Source organism: Diorhabda sublineata, chromosome 9 (genome assembly GCF_026230105.1).
Source record: "Diorhabda sublineata isolate icDioSubl1.1 chromosome 9, icDioSubl1.1, whole genome shotgun sequence".
Classification (NCBI taxonomy): domain Eukaryota; kingdom Metazoa; phylum Arthropoda; class Insecta; order Coleoptera; family Chrysomelidae; genus Diorhabda; species Diorhabda sublineata.
Genome location: NC_079482.1, coordinates 21,977,147 through 22,000,796, shown reverse-complemented (window position 1 = coordinate 22,000,796; position 23,650 = coordinate 21,977,147). Strand labels below are relative to the sequence as shown.

The 23,650-nt window shown below is 32.3% G+C and overlaps 1 protein-coding gene across 9 annotated transcripts in view; it reads right to left on the bottom strand.

The window, feature by feature from the left end:
• LOC130448867 (signal-induced proliferation-associated 1-like protein 1) overlaps positions 1–23,300 on the bottom strand; it is a 96,209-nt gene extending 72,909 nt beyond the window's left edge. For 5 of the 9 annotated variants that reach the window (XM_056786421.1, XM_056786427.1, XM_056786424.1 and 2 more), the window contains exon 1: positions 22,991–23,300. The gene's annotated coding sequence lies outside the window, so the exon portion shown is untranslated. The remainder of the gene's footprint in view (positions 1–22,990) is intronic. The other 4 variants (XM_056786422.1, XM_056786425.1, XM_056786430.1 and 1 more) reach the window with 1 other exon arrangement.
• Between the last annotated feature and the right edge of the window lie 350 nt (positions 23,301–23,650).

The following is a 23,650-nucleotide window of genomic DNA, read 5'->3' as shown; positions in this document are numbered from 1 at the left end:
GTTTTGCACTTCCATAACGACCAAGCCCATTCCTCATTACTTGTACAAAAGTTTTTGCCGTGGTCTCACTCAGAGTAGAATTTGGTTCAAGCTTTTATATTGGTTGGGTTAAAGCTTTTGAATAGATGTATTGTATTTGGTATTTTTCAAGCAGCTTTCGCCATCTCTAGGTCATGGCCAGGTACTTCTGGAACCATCCTCATACCCACTGGTCTATCGGAATAGAAAGGGTCCGATCATAAGACTACTTCAGTTTCCGAATAACAATGAACGTAATCCGGATTAGTTTCGAACTTTCAGATCATGATCAGGTTAACCCGGTTCCCGAAAAGTCCCAATAAAGCAACTTTTTTTAGGTTGAAAACGTTTTATTCGCATCTTTCCAATACCAAAACAGTTATAGTAGATACGGTCCTGTTAATCAAGCAACTACTTCAATAAACATAAAAGGCCAACAACATGGTTCAACGACAGAACCAGTTTGTTAGCGGACTGATTGAATACCGAAATGACACCCGCATAAGTCGTCGTCGTCATCGACAAATAGAAAGGTCAGATAATACCATATTAACTATCTAAGTTAAATTGTATTATTTTATATATAAAGTACGTAGGAGGGTGGAGATATGGTCGACCGGATCAAGTTGCTATATCCGATATTCTCTGGTCATTTCCGGTATATATTATATACATACCAGAATAATTCATTCAAATGCATTATTCATTGACAGTCGCGAAGGGTCAAGGTTTTAACTCAACGGAGAGTTAGGTACTTATTGATAAAGCAACAAAAAAAAAACAGTTTGAACTCTTACCAGCAAAAGATTACTGCGATTCGATCAATTAAACATACGCATATTATCAATCTGGTTTTATTATAACTTCATTTAGTTCAATATCGTCGCTTATTACAAGGTCATTATTGAAATAGGGCGTTATTTAAACGATTCCCTATTACCTTTACTAGAGCGATTTAATAATCCTTTGTGTAGAATGAATAGGGCTACCGTCATGTTGAAAGAAATGTGTTAGGTTAAATATTTAACGGCCGGTTTCGTAATACATTCAAAGGAAGCCTTAAATTCAAAGTTTACATTAAATTAATCATAATTGACATTTAGCCTAAATGTTATTTTAATTTGAACTATAAGGTAAAGTCACAAATGTCTCTCCTTTAGCGGCAAACGTCAAGGTTATGTTTGAATTCTAAGCTGGCATCTTATTAATAAGTTTGAACAAATGAAAAATTTATGGCGCAATGGTTAGATATCATGCTATAATAAGTTCGAATTCAAACTCATCTGACATACAAAACTCGGGAAATATCTGGGACTCACACAAGACAATAAACTTCTCTGGAACAAACATGAAAAAGGGAGGAATTGGGGTTGTAACCCAAAGATCCTACGGTGAATGTACATGTACAATCATCACAAATGGGGCTGTGGTTTGAGGTACTAAAACTATTTCGAATACCACGAGGAATAATTTCTCGAAGGTACAAAGACTTTTTACGTGCAGCTAGAGCCATGAAATATTGGCCAACAGCTGCACTAGAAAATCTCCTACCTCTCCACATAGTTCCGGAAAGCGTGGCAGAGAAAACATCATTTAAAATCATCAAAGAAAACCTGTTCCTAAATAATAATCAACCCTGGGCTACATCAAAAAAGTTTAGCTTTGAAAAAAAATTTCACCTGAATAATAAACTGTAAAAGCAAGTGGAATCAAAACATCATACAAGAGAAAATCAGACGGACCTGAAGCGAAGGGAAATGGAAAAAGCACTGGAAAAGAAGGTAGATAGGAGCAAAACCAATTATTGGGACAACCCACAAACTATAACCAGAGTAGATCTGCTAAACGTATCAACCTAAGTAAGAACAATCTACCAATACTAACAGGAATTATACTGTTGCCTCAACAAACACCTGAAGACGTTAGATCTAGCAGATAATGCGGGGTGCAGGTTTTGCACAGAGGATGAAAACTCTATCCACATTCTCTCGAAGTGTGAAACTCCAGAGCACTACACCTGGGAGCGTATGAAATAGAAGACGAAGCAAGGAGTGGGATTGATGGATCAGCTGTACACACAGGGCTCTCCAGCAGCAAGAAAGAGGGATAAAATAGATCCTTTGTGTCGCAGTGTATACGAGATCCCAAATCCATACACACATACATCAAATTCGGGATGAATCGAATGGCCAATTTCCCATTAACAATATATTGCACCTTAATTTTGATGCAGTCACCAGACGACGACGACGAAGAAATTTTTAAGAGCCGAAAAGGTTTTTTCGCCTTAAAGTATTCAATAACAGTGCTTTGAGAAGACAGATTTGCTAATCATTCAGTAGAGCCATACGGAAGATTATCACAAGGACATGGATACATAGTGTAACTGAGCTGCGCACACCGCCATATCGTTGCGAACTTAATCCTATAGAACTTATATGGGCGCAAATGGAAGGATTTGTAGCAAGACACAACACGACATTCAAACTGAAAGACGTTAAGCTACTGTTTGATCAAGCCATTAAGGTGGTGACACCAGAGAACTGGCAGTCCAGCATGTCATTAAAGAAGAGGAGAAAATGTGGGATCTTGACTACTCAATCGATCGGACCGTCGACCCATTAAGGAGGAGATGACAGTAACTCAGATGACGAAGAATATTATGATTTTTTGCAATTTAATTTCTGTATAATGTTCAATAAAAAATAAGTGTACCTAATACTATGTACATAACGCCTAATTTTTATTCTGTTAAAATAAACTTCTACGAGTATCCTCACGGCACGCCTTTGGCACACTATTTTCAGTGTTTGTGAATGGATAACAATAGGCTAAACCCATACATTGACCCTAACCCGGGTGGTATTACCTGCACTTGATAAAAAGAACGAATTGTATAACGAAATCAATGCCGAACTATGAAAGTGGCTTAAATATTCGTTGGGTCACTCTGTGGTCCCTGTGCATACCTAATGAGTTTTTATTGCTCTATACATTTCTGAAATAAACTACGACTTACTTCATCATCTTCTCCTAATGTATAACGTTTACTTTATAAGTTATCTGTAAATGTGTTCTACTTATTTTTTCAATTACGCTCCAATTCCTGAGTGATTTTGTGATCTGCATCTATTTGACCTAAAGCGACTAGAGCACCTGCCATAAAGTTTTGTATCTTTCTTCTCATAATGAATATTTGCTCCTTCTTCCACTTATTTTAGGGCTTGTCCTGTATCTTCCAATTTCTTCAGTCTCGATCTTGAGATGTCGATGTCCATGATCCTCTGGTAATTGGCTTCTCCTTAATGTTTGTTTCTCCTACCGAATTTTTAATGCCGGAACTGCGTTTTGGTCTAAGGGTTTTCATTTCATTTATGTAGACTCGATTAATATGAATTTAATTTATGTAGAAACGTGCCAAACCAAATTGATTCAAATTATTTTTATTCGATGTATATTAGATTCATAGATCCGATTTATGTATAAGTTCGATTCACATACTCGTATATATAAATACAAAAAAATTTGATGAATGCTGTTCTTTTCAGAGACCATAAAATAATTTAGTTTCTATTCTGTAGACCCCTAATGCTTTTAAATAACACACAACAGAGATGGTCGTTTATCGAGGCAAAAGAATATTAAAGAAGTGAATCGTTGACCCACATGGTAGAGCCCCATTATCTTTTAGCAGTCTGTTGGTGATTCATCTTTTAAAATTCCGCAAATTGCTTATAAACCATCATTTTCGCTTCGGTGAATTTTGTAAATACAAAGATACAAGATAATTTTGTAATAATACAGAAACTAAAAGCGTATTATATATAGGGTGTCCCGGAATTGTAGTAGTACTTCTATGTGGGAGAGAGTAATAAAACTTACTTACTAATCCAAAACTTTAGTTAGTATTATTACAGAATAATCTGAATATTGGGTTGGCGACAAAGTAAATCGGTTTTGTAGAATAAAACACTTGTTTTTTAACAAATAGTTTTTAGACAAAGACCTTTTGCCATCTTTTATTCACTTCAAGATTCCGCACTCATAAAATTTCAGCAAAAAACTCAACCAGGTGCGATTGAATTGAAGGTCATCGTCATTTGTGAAAGTTTGACCATTCATAGAATTCTGCAAACCTCGAAATAAATGGTGCCAGATCAGGGCTGTATGGGGGACATGGCATCACTTCCCAACCAAGCTCCAATAGTTTCCCGCGAGTAGCCAAAGATGTGTCAGGCTTTGCATTATCATGGTGGAACACTATTGATTGCTTCATGTTTTATTAATTGTTGAAAGTGAACATCAGAATTGATGTTTTGGTTTCGTGGAAGCAGCTCAAACACCTTTGTAATCCCAACAAACTGACAGCATGAGATTTTTTTTTGTTTTTCAGCTTCCGATGTGGGTTGTTCTGGTTCATCGCATTTGTTCCATGATCGATTTCGAACTAGGTTACTGTACAGGACCCATTTTTCATCACCAGTGATGATTCTTTTCAAGAATGCGTATTGCGTATCGCAAATGTTGATTCTTTCTTTCTTTCAATTCGTGAAGTACCCAAATATCAAGCTTCTTACCTAGCCCAAGACGTTTTAAGACGTTTTCAATTGTAGTTACATGCATCCTCTTCGCAACCTCTCGAACAGTTATATGATGATATTCTTCAAGTATGACTTTGATTCGGTTAACATCAACTTCAGTAGGTTGACCAGAACGTTGCTTATCTTCAAGGGAAGAATCTCCAAAACGGAATGTTTTATACCATTTCTGATACGTGAGATCTGTTAAGTAATCAGCACCATAAACTTGACAAATTTCTTTGTGAGCCGCAGCTTTCTTTTCTTTTCGGAAATAGAAAAGTAAAATATGCCGAAAATGTTCGTTTCTCTGCTGGCCAAATGCCTTAAGCGGGAAGGTCAAACTTTTAATACACCATTGGTAATGTGGCATCTGAAAGATTATTATTGATAGATGCTACGAAAGGACAAGAATATGTGTATCATTTTGCCATGTATATGTCACTGTAAAATTATAGATACCGTCAGTACAGTAGCCAGATTATAGAAACCACTATTTATTTATATTTTTTTGTTTAATAAATAGATTTTTTGTGACTTAGTTATTGAAAACACTGGATATTATCAATTTATTCCAACTACCATTGAATCTCATCAATCAATCAACTCCCTGAGCGAAACCGGACAGAAATATTAAAAAGAAATTGTTAAAATTAAATCAATAATAAGGGTTAAGGACTGACCTGATCACCTACCACAAATATTGTCTTATTGTAGTACTCAACCAAAGGAAAATATAATGATAAAATGTTTCAACACCTTTATTTATTTATCTCATAGCTTTGAACATAAATTCTTCGAACTTCTCTCATCGAGTCTGATGGGAATGTCATTCTATAAAAATTTAAAGCGACCTCTTAGATGACACATTAAGTGGGGCAACTTTTATATTCTTCATGTGCCATAACGGACAACGCAGTCTGGTGAATCATCTTTTAAAAATTTACTTTTACCACGAACTTAATTGAACTTTAGAAGTGACTACTACTCTGATGGTTATTACATACTACAAGGTGATTCAAAAAAGGCAGCTAATTTAAGATCTGTTAACCATATATTAAGTCATATATGTCTCTTATTTTATTATATTATTACTTGATTACCTAATTTTTGTCTTATATTTATGTGACTGTGAAGAATTGTTAGTTACTATCGTAATCATTAAGTTTTATTGTCAACTGACCGTCCCCTGATAGGAAACAACGTCTTACTTAAGCGATTCCATATATCCCTTAGACACTTGAAGTTCCATTAACTTATCAAATAACTTACCCTTATTTTTGTATTGATGTGATTCTAACTACCATAAATATAATTAATTATAGCTTTTGTGTATACAATAGGATTAGTATTTAAGAGAGCATATACACGCATAGTGTGTTTTTAATAGTTTTGACTTCCACCGAGTACGGTAGTCAGATTGTTGAAACCACTTTATTTATTTATTTATTTATATTTTATGTTAATAAATAGTTTTTACAATGTTGTGAATTAAATTATTTAACTACTTAGAATGTATTTAAGTCTAAAATTTTCGTACACATTTTTAAAATGACAATTAATGAACGTCATGCTTCATGAGTAATTAATGGGTGATTTCGGACATTAATTTTTTAATTAAGTTATTAGCTTTGTTTGCCGATAAAACAAAGATGAAAGTCGATATTTGATATTAAATATTATAACTCGAAATGTTCTTCATTTTTTCAGATGCAGATATTATGAATCATTATGAATATCATCAACGGTTTCAGAAATTCCAACTTGTTAATTCCGTATTGTTTCTTTTTATTTAAGCGGATCTGTTTTGTTTTCAAGGTTCAGTTACATTTTCAAACATCCTATAGCAAAAATTATGTTGCATACACTACCGGTTAAAAATTTTGACATTTTCTGTAACAATTTCGATAAATAATCGTCGTCTATTTGATTCCATGCTTTTTTCAGGATATTTCAAAAATGTAAAGTGGAAGTAGGACACTACTTCCTGACTTCTATGTTCAATTGGTCCCACAACAACTCAAACGAATTGTCAATAATTTCAATACACTATTCCTTTCCACTTCTTTCAAATATATCTTTGCACAGTCTCGAGGAATGATTGGGATCGTTGTCATACTGGAAGATAAATTTTTACCGATCAGGTGCTGGCCAGAACGTACTACATTTTCTTTTTAGTATTTTTTATAGCCTTCTTTCTTCAAAATTCCTTCGATTTTTACCTAGTTTTCAGTCGCTCTTCCTCCAAAGCATACCCATACCATCACCGAGCCTCCATTGTGTTTTCCAGCCGGGATTCCACATGTTTCTAACATCAGTTCTTTCTTTAACCGGCGCACAAACACTCTTCTATTAGACCCAAAAACCTCAAACTTAAACTCATCACTCCACAAAACTCTCATTCCCATTCTTCATGGGTCCAATTTTTATTTTCTTTAGCCCACCCTTCTACCCAGCTTCTCTCAATTTCCTTTCCACTGTATAAGTAAACAAAGGCAGATCCCTAGATTCAATGATCTTAGCTGCTATCTCTGGGCGATCATATTTACAGTCTATGAAGAATCACGATTAATGCAATAGTTTCAAGCCTTGGTTTTTATCCATTTTAAAACTTACAAGTCTGAATTTAGGGAAAACAAAACGTTTACGAACGAAGAAAAAGTATAAATCCGAGCACGTCTACATAGGACTAACTGGGACTAAACTACAATCATAAACACCGAGAAAACAATTCACAGTTAAAGAATAATAAGAAAATCAGCCGGTAATTGCAAGTTTAAACATGTTGCAATCACAGATAAAATATAAAAATGCGCTCGTATGAAGTAAACAAATAACGAATACTAATATTTTGAGTTGGTAAGATACCGTTTCGACCTTCGCATGACACTAAGAAAGAGAAATTTTTCAAAGTGTATCATTTGGAAATTTACTGAATGGATTATGAGGTGGGCAAAAACTTTTAACGGGTACTGTATATCTTAGCTGCGTTCTCAAATCATTCGAAAAGCATTTGGAACAGTTATATTTGTACAAGGCGTTACCTATTTATAGATAATTAGCCGTTACAGTTGTCAACAATTTATGACATGTAAACGCCTACTAGATTATGTAAAATTTATATTTGTTTCTATTTTTTCTAGTATTTTTCTATTGAAATCACATATTGAATTGCGGTTTTTTACATTTTATACTATTTAAAGTAAATGGTTGACAATTATAGAGGCTTGTCAATAAAAGCCGCCGTGGCATGACACCACCATTATTTCCAAAATAAAAATATATTTTTTCCTAATTGAAAATTTTTTTGCACTATTCATACCTATAGATAAGTACTTCGGTATTAACTGAGTAAAAAAAGGGATAATCCTCACGAATGACAGGCAGGTCCTCTGTTGGGATTATGGATTAGGTAACGGTATATTTTATGGAAAAAAAAACTAAATACGTTATCAATTGAAAGATTTTTTTATTTCTATTAGAGTTACAGGGGTGTGTCCTTACAATGTTGAGGATCGGAGAGAACTTCCTAAAATTAATATATTTTGGGTTTGTTTTATTGATTTTATATTTAAACCCGTACCTGGATGTATAACCTGTAGCTCGAAAACCTTTTTTTCTTTATTTTAGGAAATACCAAAATATATTACAAGGTTAAAAATTTGTTTAACAGATGTTTTAAAATAGAAAACTTTACTTCCAAAATTATATTGAAATTAATATTATAAAAGTATAGGTAATTGTATATAATTATAAAAGAAAGATAAAAACTGACGTTTTGACTTATTTCACTGACAATTTGTATATTTATATTAATCAATAGATCACTTACATCATGAATATCGAAATAAGAATAAAATCAAAATAAAAATTTGTTTTAATAAGAAAAATGAATTTGTTCTTAGTTCTTACATCTCAAATATAAAGCAGTAACCAATTAAATTATTTGTTTTAATAGAATTTACAAAATAGATCTATAAATTTTACTTAAATTATTTGGACCTTTTTTATCATTGTATTAGATTCCGTTCCAAGAATTTTCGAATCTTTATAATTGAATTTATGTTTTGATATTTCATGTTTGGTTAATGCAGTTTTATTTCTTTTCTCGTATTGATGACATTTTATTCTATTTTCTAAATACTGAGATGTCTGCCCTATGTAGACAACGTTACATTTAGTACAAGGCACTCGATATATAATATTACTTCTTTTGTTTTTTGGTATTTTCGATTTTAATTTAGTGAAATATTTGGATAATGTATTATGTTGATTGTAGTATCTGTTTAAGCTTTTCTTGAATATGTTGTTCATCATTTTTTTTATTATCATTATCACTGATCTTCACTACATGGAACACTCAAAACGCAATTTTCGGTATGTCTGGTATGACAGTATCAGTTAAATTTTCAACATAAAAATATATGAATAAATGATTTCCGCGCCCCGTATATGCATATCAAATTAATCAACATACTAAATTTTCAAGGTTATCGGAGTTATGAGTGATAAACGTTAAATTACCAAAGTATAATATCTTAAAAGAGAAGGATTTTTGCATTAAATATTCCAACATACTCCAAATTAGTCTTTCAAAAAAGTAACTCAAAAATGTCACTGTTCGTTTTCCAGAACAAAAAAATAAATACTATAGAGATAAATTTTGTGGTTCATTTTAATTACTTTTCGGACACGCAAATGCATAATATAAAATTAGCATATCTCCTATTGTCGTATGCACAGCCATTCTTTTAAACATTCATACAAATACATCCCATTTTATATTCGGTGTCATTTCGTGGTTAAAACGAAGAATTTCAATAAACTTAATTGTCTTGACTAAACTACTTGATTAGTTGCATTAATTTTTGTTTGTCTTTGTGTCACATAATTTTTTCAACGGAAGAATAAACTACATCAAAGGTGGCGTTTTAAGTGGACGACTTTGGATTTAGAGTTTATAGTCTAGTCAACAAGTTCAAAAACATCAGAAATATTCCGAATTATGTATAATACCCAATTTACGTGTGATATTGTTGTTTATTTATACTTTTAAATGATTCACTGATTCTGAAAATTAAATATTGTAACGTGGACCTAAACAAGGTTTTTACTATTCAGTTCGCAGTGGGGCGTCTTTTATCTCTTCGAGTAAAGATAAATTTTTTCTTATTTGATGACATGCATAATAACCATTTTTTGGAATAACGAATAACGGTCCAGGATATTAACAATCATCCCAAGAGTCAGGGAGATTTAGATAATATTTACGTAGCTTCTCGTCGGTTTCTTCGATTGTTCATTCACGTAAATAATAATGTTTTATTAACAATTTAAATTCTTTTTTCTCCATATTCACCCAACAACGAAAATAATGTTTGAATGAGTATCTATCAGATTAATGTAAAAGTGACATCAGAAACATAGCGGAAACTAACAATTACCGTAGCTAAAGTGTTGTCAACCTATGGGAAGTCAAACAGTCTGGTAACAGTGACAAATAACAAATGATTATGCCGCCTTCAGCGGCGTCCCAAAAGCAAGCACAAGATGGTAAACCCTTCTACACTTGAGTAAGTGTTGTCTGCCGGGTGGAGTTATATGTGGATATTGATCTTGAACTCCTGTAGTTTGTAATGCCTTGGTAGCTGATTCCACAAGCTCTCATTTCTCAAAAAAAAAATGAGTCGCGATAAATTGAAGTTCAGAGCGTCTATAGACGAATTCCTTGTTCATGAGCCTAACCTAACCTTTCTTCTATGCTCTAAGCTTTCCAACTCTGGATCGCCTGTAAGTCGAACTGCTTTCTTCTGTATTGAGTCGAGCATGTTCACGGTATGCTTGAGAGACGAGCTCCAAATGTGCGAACGATATTGCAAAAATGTGTTGTGAAGTTGCCTTGGCTAAATCGCTTCAACTTCAACATCCAACAAGTGTATTTGCGCTGATGGTGGTATTTGAACAAATCCTGAGCTGCATTACCAGCCTTCTTCGTAAGAATAGCAACCTGGATCTTTGAGGCATTGAACTCAATCAGATTGCTTCTTCTCGACACCAGAACGTTTTCAAGATCGGTATTGAGGATAATTTGTTTGTTTATTGGGTTAGTTGATTTGCACGACGACACCAGTGTGATATCGTCGGTGAAGTTTTAGAGAGGAGGTAACAAGATGCATCCCTGGGGAACACCACTGTTGACCGCAAAGTGTGTCAATCGATAGCGACCTGGATTGTTTAAATGTTTAATTAAATAAAGAATAGAGTAATATAACTTTTATATTAGAATTCTATGTAAATAATTAAAACTTTGCAATCTATAACCTGCCAAACTTGTATTAGATAAATTGTAGAAGACGGAATAAAAGGTGTTTGTTTAATACGTTCAATAATAATATTTTTTAACTAATTTCCATGTTTTCGTCTTAGGCACTCAGACATATTTAAAATATCTAACCCTTCAAACTCTCGACTGACACCCGTACTACCCTTTATCACAAATTCTTAAAATGGTCGTAAAAAAACCATCACCCTCTATGAATTCGAATAATTATTAATAAAAGTGTTACCAACTCGTCCACTGACGTAGACCGTGAAGTCGGTCCTGTTTTATTATGTTAATAGAATCTTAAATGTAGTGGATGCAGAGGGCAATTCCAGAAAGACTATTTTCACCGATGTTTTCATAAACACCACAAATTTCTTTATATTTATTTTTATTTACAGTATGTTGTGGTCGTTTTTATAAAATTAATTTCTAAAAAGGCCTTATTATGGATTTGATTAAAACGTATATAAACGAGTCTCTAACAGTCGTAGTAGTCAGTAAATAATCTGATGTCATCCCGCATACATCATCACAGAAAAGTAAAAGTGTTTAGTAATAAGTTTGGTGAATAGTTAAGTGTATAATTTAGTGCATAGTGAATAGTTTAGTATACTTAGTGTTAGTGTATGAATCCACCTCACCGTATGAAAATAAATAAGAAAAACATTTCGATAGAAAGATAATACTACCATTAATAACAAAAAGGGCACAATAGACTGGGATCCGAAGAATAAATTAAAATAATTATAACGTTAATGTCAACAGTCGAAGCCGAACTAAATATTTCATTTAATGCAAAAAATACGATGGAGCTTTTTTGGTTACGATCACTTGTGAAACTTTGATCTCTAATCGAGTTTACTAATTAGTGAAGTTCTCTACTTTATTTATTTATTCCTAATCGCTACCTTAAAACTCCCTTCGATATATAATTTTTGCAGTTAGATACTTTTTATAGTCTTTCAAGTAAGATTATATAAAGTATAATAAGTCATTTTCAAAAATTAGACATTCTCAATTGTCCCATTGTTATTCAATTGAGAATTGTAGTGAATTATTCATTAATAATTATTTTGGAGACAGCATGTCTCGTTCATTTATTCTCTGATATAATTACTTATTGTTATAGTTGGTATAATACAAAGTTTATTGAGTAAATTATATATATAACGACAGTTTTGATAAATCGACCCAATTCTAAAAATAGACAGTATATATATTGTCATTTAAAACTTTTATCTCATCGATTTTATTGACGACAGAAGGAAGTGAATTTCTAACTCTGACTAAAATAATTTACTTAACCTAAAACGTAAGTACGTAAAAATTAGCTTAATGAAGCAATTGAAATGTGGCTGTTGCAACGAGGAAGTTAAAACTCGGATAGCAATTGCAAAAACAGCTTTTACAAAGTTTAATAAGTTCCTAATCCGCCGAGAAGCCCCCCTAAGCCTTAGATTGAGGGTGATAAAATGTTATATTTGGACAATCCTTTTGAATGGTGTGGAGAAGTGGTCCCTGAAAGTGAGATCCTTAAACAATGGAAATGTGGCTGTTGCTCAGACTTCTACGAATCCCATGGACACAGCACATGACAAATGAAGAAGTACTGAGGAAAGCGGGTGTGGAATGAGAACTGATCGCGGTAATTAAACAACGAAAAGTATCTTATTTCGGACACATCCTGCGAGTGCCGAGATATTCAACTCTCAAGCTCATACAGACGGGAAAAAGCCACGGACATTGTGCGCAAATTTCAGCAAACCGGGTCTGTAGGAAATGTGAAAATACCTGTTCATGCTCGCCCCGTTGGTTCTGCGGAAAACATTGTTGGCCATTTCAAGCGTCGGCAAAATCATCTTCAGCGACGAGGCACACTTTCACCTCAGAAGATTCGTTAATAAGTAGAATTGCCTCATTTAGGCAAATGAGAATCCACGAGTGATTGTTGAAAAGTCGATGCATCCACAAAGAGTGACTGTTTGGTGCGGTTTAAGGGCTGGGACGTCATCCTTCGAAAATGATGTCGGCCAAGCAGTTACTGTGAATGGTGTTCGCTATCGCGAGATAATAACGGACTTTTTGTGGCCAGAAACTGAGGATATGGACCTGGACGATATGTGGTTCCAACAGGATGGTGCCACTTGCCACACAGCCAACGAAACAATGGTTGTTTTGCGCGAGAAATTCAATGGTCGTGTTATCTCATGTCGTGGCGATGTTAATTGGCTGCCACGATCATGTGATTATTTGACACCGTTGGACTTCTTTCTTTGGGGATATTTGAAAGGAAAAGTGTACGTCAATAAGCCAACAACAATTCAAGAGCTAGAGAACGAGATAATTCGGCACATTAACGACATTGGACTTCAATTATGTCTCAGAGTCATTGAAAATATGGACCATCGGATAGAGGTATGCCAGCGAAGCCGTGGCGAGCATTTGGCCGATATTTTGTCCCACACATAATTGTCATAGATCCTTCTACCATTATAGAAAATATTAAGTTAATTCTCTGAAAACTTTTTGTTTTAGTTACAATTAACATCGTGCATTTTGGTTGGACCACCCTTTATTAAATAAATATGAAAAATTAACAATTTTAGAGCAAACAAATTAAATAGCATATGTAATACTCTTTTCTTTATCTTATAATTATTCATTTATTCTTTTATTTTTCAATTTCATCATCTGTGGATGAAATATCTCGACGACTAGTTTCGACTAGAGCTTTCTTTTTATCTAAAAGATTTTTCAATTGCTGTTTTTTTTTTCAATATGTATTCTTACTATCAAAGTATTTAATTCTTTATTTTTTAAATTTTTTTTTTTAATTTGGGGCGAATTTTCTTGAAGAATCTTCGAATCTTCTTGAAGATTTTCAATTAAGCAGTCTTTATTAATAGAAAATCCTCGTTCAAGAGATGAGTTATCATGAAAAAATGTAAAAATAATTTTTATGTACTTGATCAATTCTTTAAAATCATCTAGCGAGCCATAATATTATCTAAGCACAATTTAATTTTTTATTATCTGACTTAAAACAATTTAGGATTTCATCTTGTATTTAAATAATACATACAAACATAAATTTCCATCGTGCTGAAAATTAGTACAATTGTTTAAAATACAATTGAACATAGAATTTGAATGTTACTCATCATTTCCGTGTATGGAAAAAAATTTCATTCAAGGTCAAAGGTGAAAAAAATGAGTATTTTTGCTATTTTTAGCAAATCGGTGAGTTTTATCATAAAAATACTTCAGACGAAAATTGTAGATCATAAAAGCTACTGTCGTATTTAATGGTTTCATCAATATGTTTTCAGCGGTCAGTTTTTCTAACAACATTGGAATGAACCGACACTTGTTGTGAGTATTGGTAAGAAATTTCTGTTGCCTGATTGGAACTGTTATTATAAGTTTCTCAAATAAATTATCAATTGACGAAGATGTTGCTAAAGTTCGACGATGTTGTCCTGCAGCTTTGGTATTTCTCGTGCAATCATTATAGCAATTAAATACGACATTAAATCTGAAACATTAAAACTACAACTTTTTGAGTCATTATATCTTAGAAACAGTGGCTTGTAGGAAAAAAAGTATGCATACGTTTTTTGCAGACAATTTAATGGTCGACAATTTTCGTCTGAAGTATTTTTATGATAAAACTCACTGTTTTGCTAAAAATTGCGAAAAACTCATTTTTTTTCACCTTTGACCTTGAATAAAATTTTTTCCATACACGGAAATGATGGGGAACATTCAAATTCTATGTTCAATTGTATTTTAAACAATTTTACTGACTTTGAGCTTGGTTGGAATTTATGTAGCTTCACTTTTATTATTTGGTCTAATTTGACCGGACTATAAAGTTAGCAGAGCAATATGAGCAGAGAGAAGAAACAATAAGCGGAAAATTACGTGCTAATTAAACGCTAATTAATTGGCTGTTCTGTTAACTTTGGAAAAAAGTTAGCAGAGCAATACAAGTGCAAAATCAATTGACACTTGAAGTAGAAAGCTTCCATAATTAAATGCTGCGTTTTTAAATGTTGGATGTCATGAAAAAAATGACTTTTCCGAATTTTATAAGCAGAACACTATCATTAGTGAATAATTATCGACTCGTAAGTATGTTATCGTTATCAAAGATTAAAGATAAACTGAAGACGATTACTCAGTTATCGAAACGCGTGTCGCTTGAATTGAGTATTCGTGTAGGGATAATGCAAACAGTGTGTTCAGTATGAATATCAGCAACCGATCCAGAAATTCTGACTTAACAGTAAACGAAATATACGAAAAAAATTATTTGAGACAATTTTACATAATCAAAGCACAAATTCAATGTTCCTTCCATTTCAACGGACCATGTATAAAAAATAAAAGTTTATTCACACAGTCGACTTAATTCATCCTAATTAATTTAATTCGTTGGTAGGTAATTATATAATTAAGAAATTTAATAAGTTCTAATTATTCGAAATCATCATTAAATCTAAAATTTACATATTAATGATTTATAGGTGAATCGACATCGAGAGTTCAATTTATAATCATGGAATACGAGTTGATGAAAATGTTAGTTTACTGGGCTAGAAATTAGTACTTTCCGGTGTATTTTTAAGTTAGAAAATCTCATTTTGTCGGACCGAGCCAGAAAATTATTGTGATAGTCCAATAAAAGTTTTTAACGGACTCATTTTTATTTACTTTCCGGCCTATCTTCAATGAAAAAAAATAATAAAACAGTTAGTCTAAGATAGTGTAGCCAAACGATCTTAAACGCTGATTGCTTGACGAAATTTAGTATTTTGTCATCACCACTATATTCATAACGCCGTAAAAACAATTGTCTCTGTCACCATCGACGAGAACGAGGTTCTTCCATTAGAATATAAGCTGCTGCAATGCAGACCAGACGACGACGGCGGTTTAAATCACCCATTCTTCGACAAAACCTAACTGACTAATGTTTCATGCCGAATCGCAATTGTTTGGTGAAAATGTTTGTTAAAACTGCACTTTAATCAACGTGTTTGACAAACTTGTTTCCCCATTGTTCGTTCAATGGAGACGCACTTTTAGAGACTCCATTTCTTGTAGGAACAGAGTATAGAGTAGGAAAAAAATGTTTTGTTGCCTTTGTTAAATCGGAAACTTTTCAGACAACTCTCGTAAAATATATCACAGAAGTTGTTGCTGCGCTTATTGAATAAAAGGATAATTGAAAAATTTGTATTGCCTAAGCTGCCTCAATTTTATTGGATTCGCAGAGGAATTCTAACAGGATGATTGTCTTACTTAATTATTGTTGATTTTGTCTTTGAGTTGTTATTTGGTTCAATTTGTTGTATAATAAAAAAAACGGCCGACTACGAGGTCTGAATCGTTCGAGTACATGTCTAATTAATTCTTCAAGGTATTTTTAAACTTCCGGTGAAGCAAGAACGGTATACAAAAAAACGCCTCCGTTTTGTAAAACAACATTTTCATTATTCTTTACAATAACAAATGGCGGATGGAATATAAAATATGTACCTCTGAATAATAGTGAAAAAAACGTACGATAAATCTGATTTGTGGATGACAAAGTAAGAAATCCATGGGAAAATTGTACCAGAAAGGAATTATATTAATCCAATCTTTTCAAATAGTTTTTTTTTAGTATAAAACAATGCCTAATAGAAGTCTGGTAATGAAAGACGTAACTTGCAAAAAAGAAAAACTTTGAAAATAACGTGTTACTGTTCTTCTATATGCCAGTATGACTGGGGAAACATTGAAATCTCTGACGATCGGTAAAACTTGATGCATTTAAATATTATCAACTTGAATCCCTTCCTGTCTTCTTGGGAGATAATAAATCTACTTGGATGACTAGTGCTATATTCGAACCATGGGTTAGAGAAATTGTTGCAGAAATGAGGAAAAAATGGGTCTATTCTACTATTCATAAATGTAAAATTAAAATTTTTGCCTCGAACCACAACATCGAAAATCCAACCGTTAGACCAAAGCATTATTCAGTCCTTCAAAGTGCAATACAAAGCTCAACTTCTGGAACGGGTGATTATGAAAGCACAAACATTGCGTTGTTATTGTCGAACGTTGCTTCAGAAAATGTTATGAATGCTGTTCATTAAAGCGATGACAGACCAGATGGGATCTGAACCTTTCTGTGGTATCAGCTACAGAATAATTGTAAAAGAATTGGAAAAGAAGGTAGATAGGAACAAAATCAATTATTGGTACAACCTACAAGGGCCGAGAGAGGCAAAAACTCTTCTGGGAAACTATAACCAGTGTAGATCTGCTGAATGTATCAATCTAAGTAAGAACAATCTACAAATACTAACAGGAGTTTTCTCTTGAAGCACTGTCGCCTCAATAGACACCTAAAGACTTAGCTAGACATAGCAGATACGCATTTTCGGCGTGACATTTCGATAAGTCAGAAAAAAGTGACAGCCATTTAAACGTTCTTGTCAAAAGAATGGATTCAAAACAAAATTTATCCTTGCTTCCTAATGAAAAAAACTGTACAAGGGGACTGTACGGACTCAACTCCATCGAAAAGGACCATTTGTTATTGATTTGCTGAATTTAAACGTGGTCATACAAACACCGATGATGGTGAACGTTCTGGCCATCCAATTCAGGTGGTTACTATAGAAAACATCAAAAAAGTCCACAAATTGGTTATATCAAATCGTAAATTGAAATTGCGTGAGATAGCTGAGGCCGTAAAAATATCAGAAGGCATTGTGTTTACAATGATGCATGAATATTTGACCATGAGAAAGCTTTTTTCAAAGTGGGTGTCGCGTTTACTCAAGTCGATCAAAAACAACAACGTGCTAATGATTCAGGACAGTGTTTGGCCATGTTTACACGTAACGGATGAAATATGGATCCATCATTTCACTTCGTAATCAAAACGATCATAATCTGAGTGGATTGAAGTCGATGAACCACGTTTGAAGCGTTCAAAAGCACAACAGTCGGCTGAGAAAGTGGCATGGGGATGCCCATGAAATATTGTTCATCGACTATCTCCAAAAGGGAAAGATAATCAATAGCGAATACTACGTCGAGTTGTTGGATCGTTTCGATGCAAAAATCAAGGAAAAACAGCCTCATTGTCAAAGAAATAACTACTGTTTCACCAAGACAATGTACCGATTCACAAGTCGATGGCAACGATGGTTAAATTGAACGAACAGCTTTCTCATCCACCGTATAGTCCAGATCTGGCCCCCAGTGACTACTGGCTATTCGCCGATCTTACAAGAATGCTCCCCTGGTAAGAAATTCAGCTGAAATGAAGAAGCAATTGCAGAAACTGAAGCCTATTTTGAGACAAAAGAGAAATTCTTCTACAAGAAGGGCATCGAGAAGTTAGAGAAGCGTTAGAATGATTATATTGCTCTTGAAGGTTAAAATCGATGTTGGTAAAAAAATGTGTTAGACGTGTTAGAAGACGAAGATTTCTGGTAGCCAAATTCTAGATTATCTAAAAAGAATGATTTTAACAGATCAGCTGTAAACACCTATGAATTGCAGTTTATATAACAATAAACCACTACGATTGTAGCAATTATATTTTTTATAAAATTTATTTTTTGTTATTTAAATATAAACTCGATATCAAATGTAAAATCAAACAATACAAATGACAGGAAGCAATTTTATAGTTTTAATTATTTTGATTTGAAACACATCTCATGTGTCTTGATTGGTGTAAACAAAAAATTGGAATGTCCAAACAACATTTAAATTAAAATAGAATGTTATTTCATAAACAGTTTTTGAAGTTTATTTTTAAATATTCCCAAGGAAATACAGTTAAAATTAAACGTTATTGACGCGTTTGAATGAGAATTGTTTTTTATTAATTTCATTGATGTCTTTTTGTAAGAATGTTTTTTTACACACAAAAAAAGGATAAGCTCAAATAACCTCCTATATTTCGAGGTTATTGTAGAGAACCTTCACACTTAAACTGGATTTTTGTGAGATTTTAAAACAATAGTAAATTCTCTTAAAATACAATTATACAATCCCAAGTAGAAATAGAAAAACAGGTATTCGAAAATGATTAAACAATATTTAATAACTTGAAATATCTTCAAGAAAAAGTAAACATTCAATCCTCCCAATCACATCTAAAGCTGCAATTCCCAAAGTGTTCAAGTGTTTTTCATCAAAAACCAAAGTGCTGCAATAAGCTTTCATAATTTATTGGTATCAAGTATCCCTAGGGAGGCGATTCCATCAGGTTGGAAACTACTGGAATAATATTTGCAAATATTATCTAATAAACGTTTTTTCAACAATTCATACTTAAACGCTGCTTTCCTTATTCAAAACTACCATATCAAGTAGTGCAGGGTGTTATTTGATGAAGACCAAAAAGGCCAAAAAATTTAATCTTAAGCATCAGGTTGGGCAACGCATTTGCAGTAGTAAACTTGGGTTTGACTTTTAGTGAGTTAGACACAGTGGGTTGTATAAGAAGCGAAGGGTCCACGTAAATAGTTCTAGTTAGATTTTTCTTCCAAAATATTAGATAATTTGTCCATCAACACCAAGGTCCACCAAGAATGAAATGAAGTAGGCATGTACATACCATTGCTCTATGGTATCTATAATATCTATAAAAACAAAGGCGCAGAAAAGGCTATTTACTACACTGTGTATTAGTTTCACAAATATTGGGTATCTAATGTTACCAGAGGATAGTATTTATTTATAGTTATTAATAATCCCTTTTCCCAGTTCCCAGTCCCAATTCATATGCCGTATTATATACTTTAACTTTTCCAGCAATCAATTTAATGAGGCAACTTCAGCAGCTTCACTTTCACTTTCTATATCCATTTTTAGTTGGTTTTTTCAACATAATTTAACATCAACTATTCAAACACTGAAAAATCCACGCATGCAAACAAAAATTTTGACAGGTTGTAGTCAAATTTATATTTTTTCAAAAGGTACTTCAATATAAAAATTGTTTCGAAAACAATGGTACGTTAAAAAACAGATATACAATAAACAACACATCCAATGTCACTGATGCTTCGTGCTTTTAAGCTCTAGGTCCTGGGTTCCAATCCGGTATAAGAAAACCTACTTTTTCTAATTTTTTTATGTGTACAGAACTAAATTGAAAATATTTAGCAGTGTTTTACATGATAAAATTATGAAAACAGATTTTTTTGTAACAAAATAATATAATATAGTTAAAACAAGAAAGCAGTGATTAATGAATTCATTAACCACTACTGTGGTTAATGGGTATTATAAAGGCCAAGCAAAACGTATAATAGGTACATTATTATTCAATAGTCGTGGATAAAATGCATTAAAATAACTCAAGTTGTCTAAAGATTATATTACATTCAAGGCAACAAGCTGATGCGACCCAACATCAGAAAACATGTAGGCATTGATAATTAATATATTAAAGGTACTAACCGTTCGAAGCAGAAGCTAGTACTATAAATAAAAATTATTCATTTATTTACAACACAATCGGAGACGTTGCGATTACAACAAGGTGATTAAAAATTCATAATTAATCATTAACCACTAACATATTCATATGCGTAACCTATACAAGGTTTTTCCAAAGTAATCTTAAATATTTATGTAGGTAGATATATAGTTGAGCTTTCAATTTAATTAACGTCATATTTGCTTTTCCTTTATTATTATTTCATGCATGTCCTGGTGATATTCACCTATACCGAGCGGAAATACATGGGGTTTCAGATTCTTTGATTACATGTTAAAAATTTCAAATTAAGAACGCTCAAAATATTTCATATTTAGAAATATATATGGATTCTTAATTTCTTCTTATCAGTTTCCACATTGAAAAAAGTTTTATAATTTTATAATTTACAAGTTATTAAAAAATTAGATCAAAATTACTGTATATGAATGATCGAGGAAAACATTTAAACTGATCATATTCACAGTTGATCAAGAGACCGAAACTTGAATAAAATACTTTAGCATTTTACTAGTGGAACAGAACATATTTAAAAAAAAACAGTTTACTAGAAAAGCTGCAAACTGTAAAGTATTATGAACTATCATTAAAAGTGTTGCACATGAATCATATCAACAATTATAAAACAATTTTCTTGAAAACCTAAATAATAATGAAATCATGAGATTCTAAACTTACTGTAAACTGATGAAATTGGTTTGCCATTGTGGAATGAAATAATTGTCATTATACAAATTACTTTGTAGAAAAAAAAAATAATTTCAAATGGGAAGTGCCATTGTTCAAAGACAAATTTACTTAAATGTAGCTTTATATCATCAAATACAAATAAATCACAAAAATATCTTTCAACAAAAACTATTATTTTGTTTCAAACTAGTAAGAATTAAAAAAATATGTTAACAAAATTATATATATATATATATATATATATATATATATATAAAATTAAATTATCTCAAGTTGTTGATTCAGAAATGTCAGTTGATATTTCAGTACCACTGCTTGATCACTACTTGACCAGCCTCATTATCAAAAAATTATGCGTCCAGCCCAAAATACATACTAAACACCCTAAAATTGGACCAATAATCTGGCTTAGTTCAACTTATATTAAGTACTTATATCTTTGGATAGTAGTGGGTCCTTGATAACATAAGAATTATTCATAAAGTGAAAATGGTATAGTTATTTTGCATCTAGTACATAATTTTGTATCCCAATTTTTTTTATTGATTTAGCACTGATAAATTACCGAAAATATCAGATTTATAGAATTCATGAGAACAGCAAAATGGTAGAAGTGATTTGGCTGCATGGTTGGAAAAGATGACTAAACACATTCCTAGGAGCCTATAAACTGTAACATTAAACAATTTTAGGAAAGTATCAAATGGTAAAGAAGTGACGTTAAATGTATACGGGGGATTTAAGATCATTGTTAACCTATGTTCACTGAATAAAAAAAAATTCTTATAAAAAGAAACTCAAGACCAATTTTATTTTGAAAACTTCCTTTTTTACATCATTTCATTTTGTAATCTGCTAATAAAATTAATTCCAAAGAACAAAAAATATTTTTTTGGGATAAGATTTATTAAAATAATTGCACTAATAATTATCTTTTAACAAGGTATAAAAAACCGTCCTGATAAATAAATATTATGTATACACCCGGTATAAAATATTTGTAAGCAAACTAAAATGTATCTAATCACAAAATGAAGGAGCATGAATGAATAACCAGCCCAGGCCCCAGAGGGTATTCCCATAATATTTTTCACCTATATTGGCTAAATACAAACAAGGTGGGGAAAGACACATCACCTCACTCTCCTGAGCTGTAGATAGTGAGACTATATTGTTATATAAATCTCCACAAAATGATCCTTTTAAGCTTTATTGGTGATTTTATGAGGATATTTAAATGATTATGTATAATTATTATTCTTTCAAAAAACATTAATAAGCAAATTAACTTTCTTATTGCTAAAAATAATGGAGATTTAAATTGTAAGAATACTCTATAAAGAAGAAGAAAAATAAATTCATTGGCATTTACGACTTAATTGACATGTGTATATAAATATAAACATTTAAATATCAACCAAACATAAATAGTACATACAATAAATTGAAATATACCTGCTATTATTTAATAACAAAGCAAAACAAACTATTAAGGTGTGGATGAATTGCATATACCTAAATTTGATACCCAATAATAATAAAATATATCACGTACTTTAATATGCTAATTATATACTAACCTATAAAATATGTGATAAAAGCTTCCTTTATAACTGTAAAATATCTACTTAATAAGTAGACAGATATGAATGAATAAAAAAATGTCTTGAGCAAAACGAGTAATACTTTATAAAAAATAAGTTCAAATGATACATAATTATTAACCTAGCTATGAAGTCAACAAAATACGAAGTTAACTGTAAAATCATACAAATATTAAAGTGGGTACTTATGGCCATCAAAAATCTGAAATACATTAACTATATTTATGATTGGTTAATAGGAAAATGAACTCACGCTTTCGCTCTGAGATGATCGTTTTTGTCGAGGCACACAAAACAACGTCACTTTAAAGCCTTTTGTTTCCTTTGGACGGGTACTCCTATTTTTCGTCGAAGTACTTATTTGATAGTTCTAATAATCGGCACAATATTTTAACTGTTAAAACAAAACATTTAAAACACCAAACAAAACAAAAACACTTTTAAGTTTGATGGTTTTACATGTCAAAAATACAATAACAAAACACGTTTATTATTAAAACTCCACACACCGCCACAGCCTGTAACTTGAAAACAACTAACAATTATTTTTTTCTTGTCGACTGATTCTAGGTATTGTCAAATGTCAAAAATATATGAGATGACAATGACATCGTCATATAGAAAATTGTTTAAAGTTTCGGCTACCAACAATAGAGGTCGCTAGTATCCAAAACATTCATTGCTAGTTCTACTAACTGGTAGTAGATGTCTGGAATTTAATTTAAATTTTATCTTTAGTGTGAGATGGTACTTTTCGTCTTGTTTTCTTTGATAAAATGTGCTTTTAGAATAATTGAGGTTCCAAATTTTAACTTTAATTCCACGATTAGCTATACCTATATTATGTACTCAATACTTCCACAGACCACATTTAATATCTGCAATGAAATAATTGTGATGTAAAGGTGGGCGC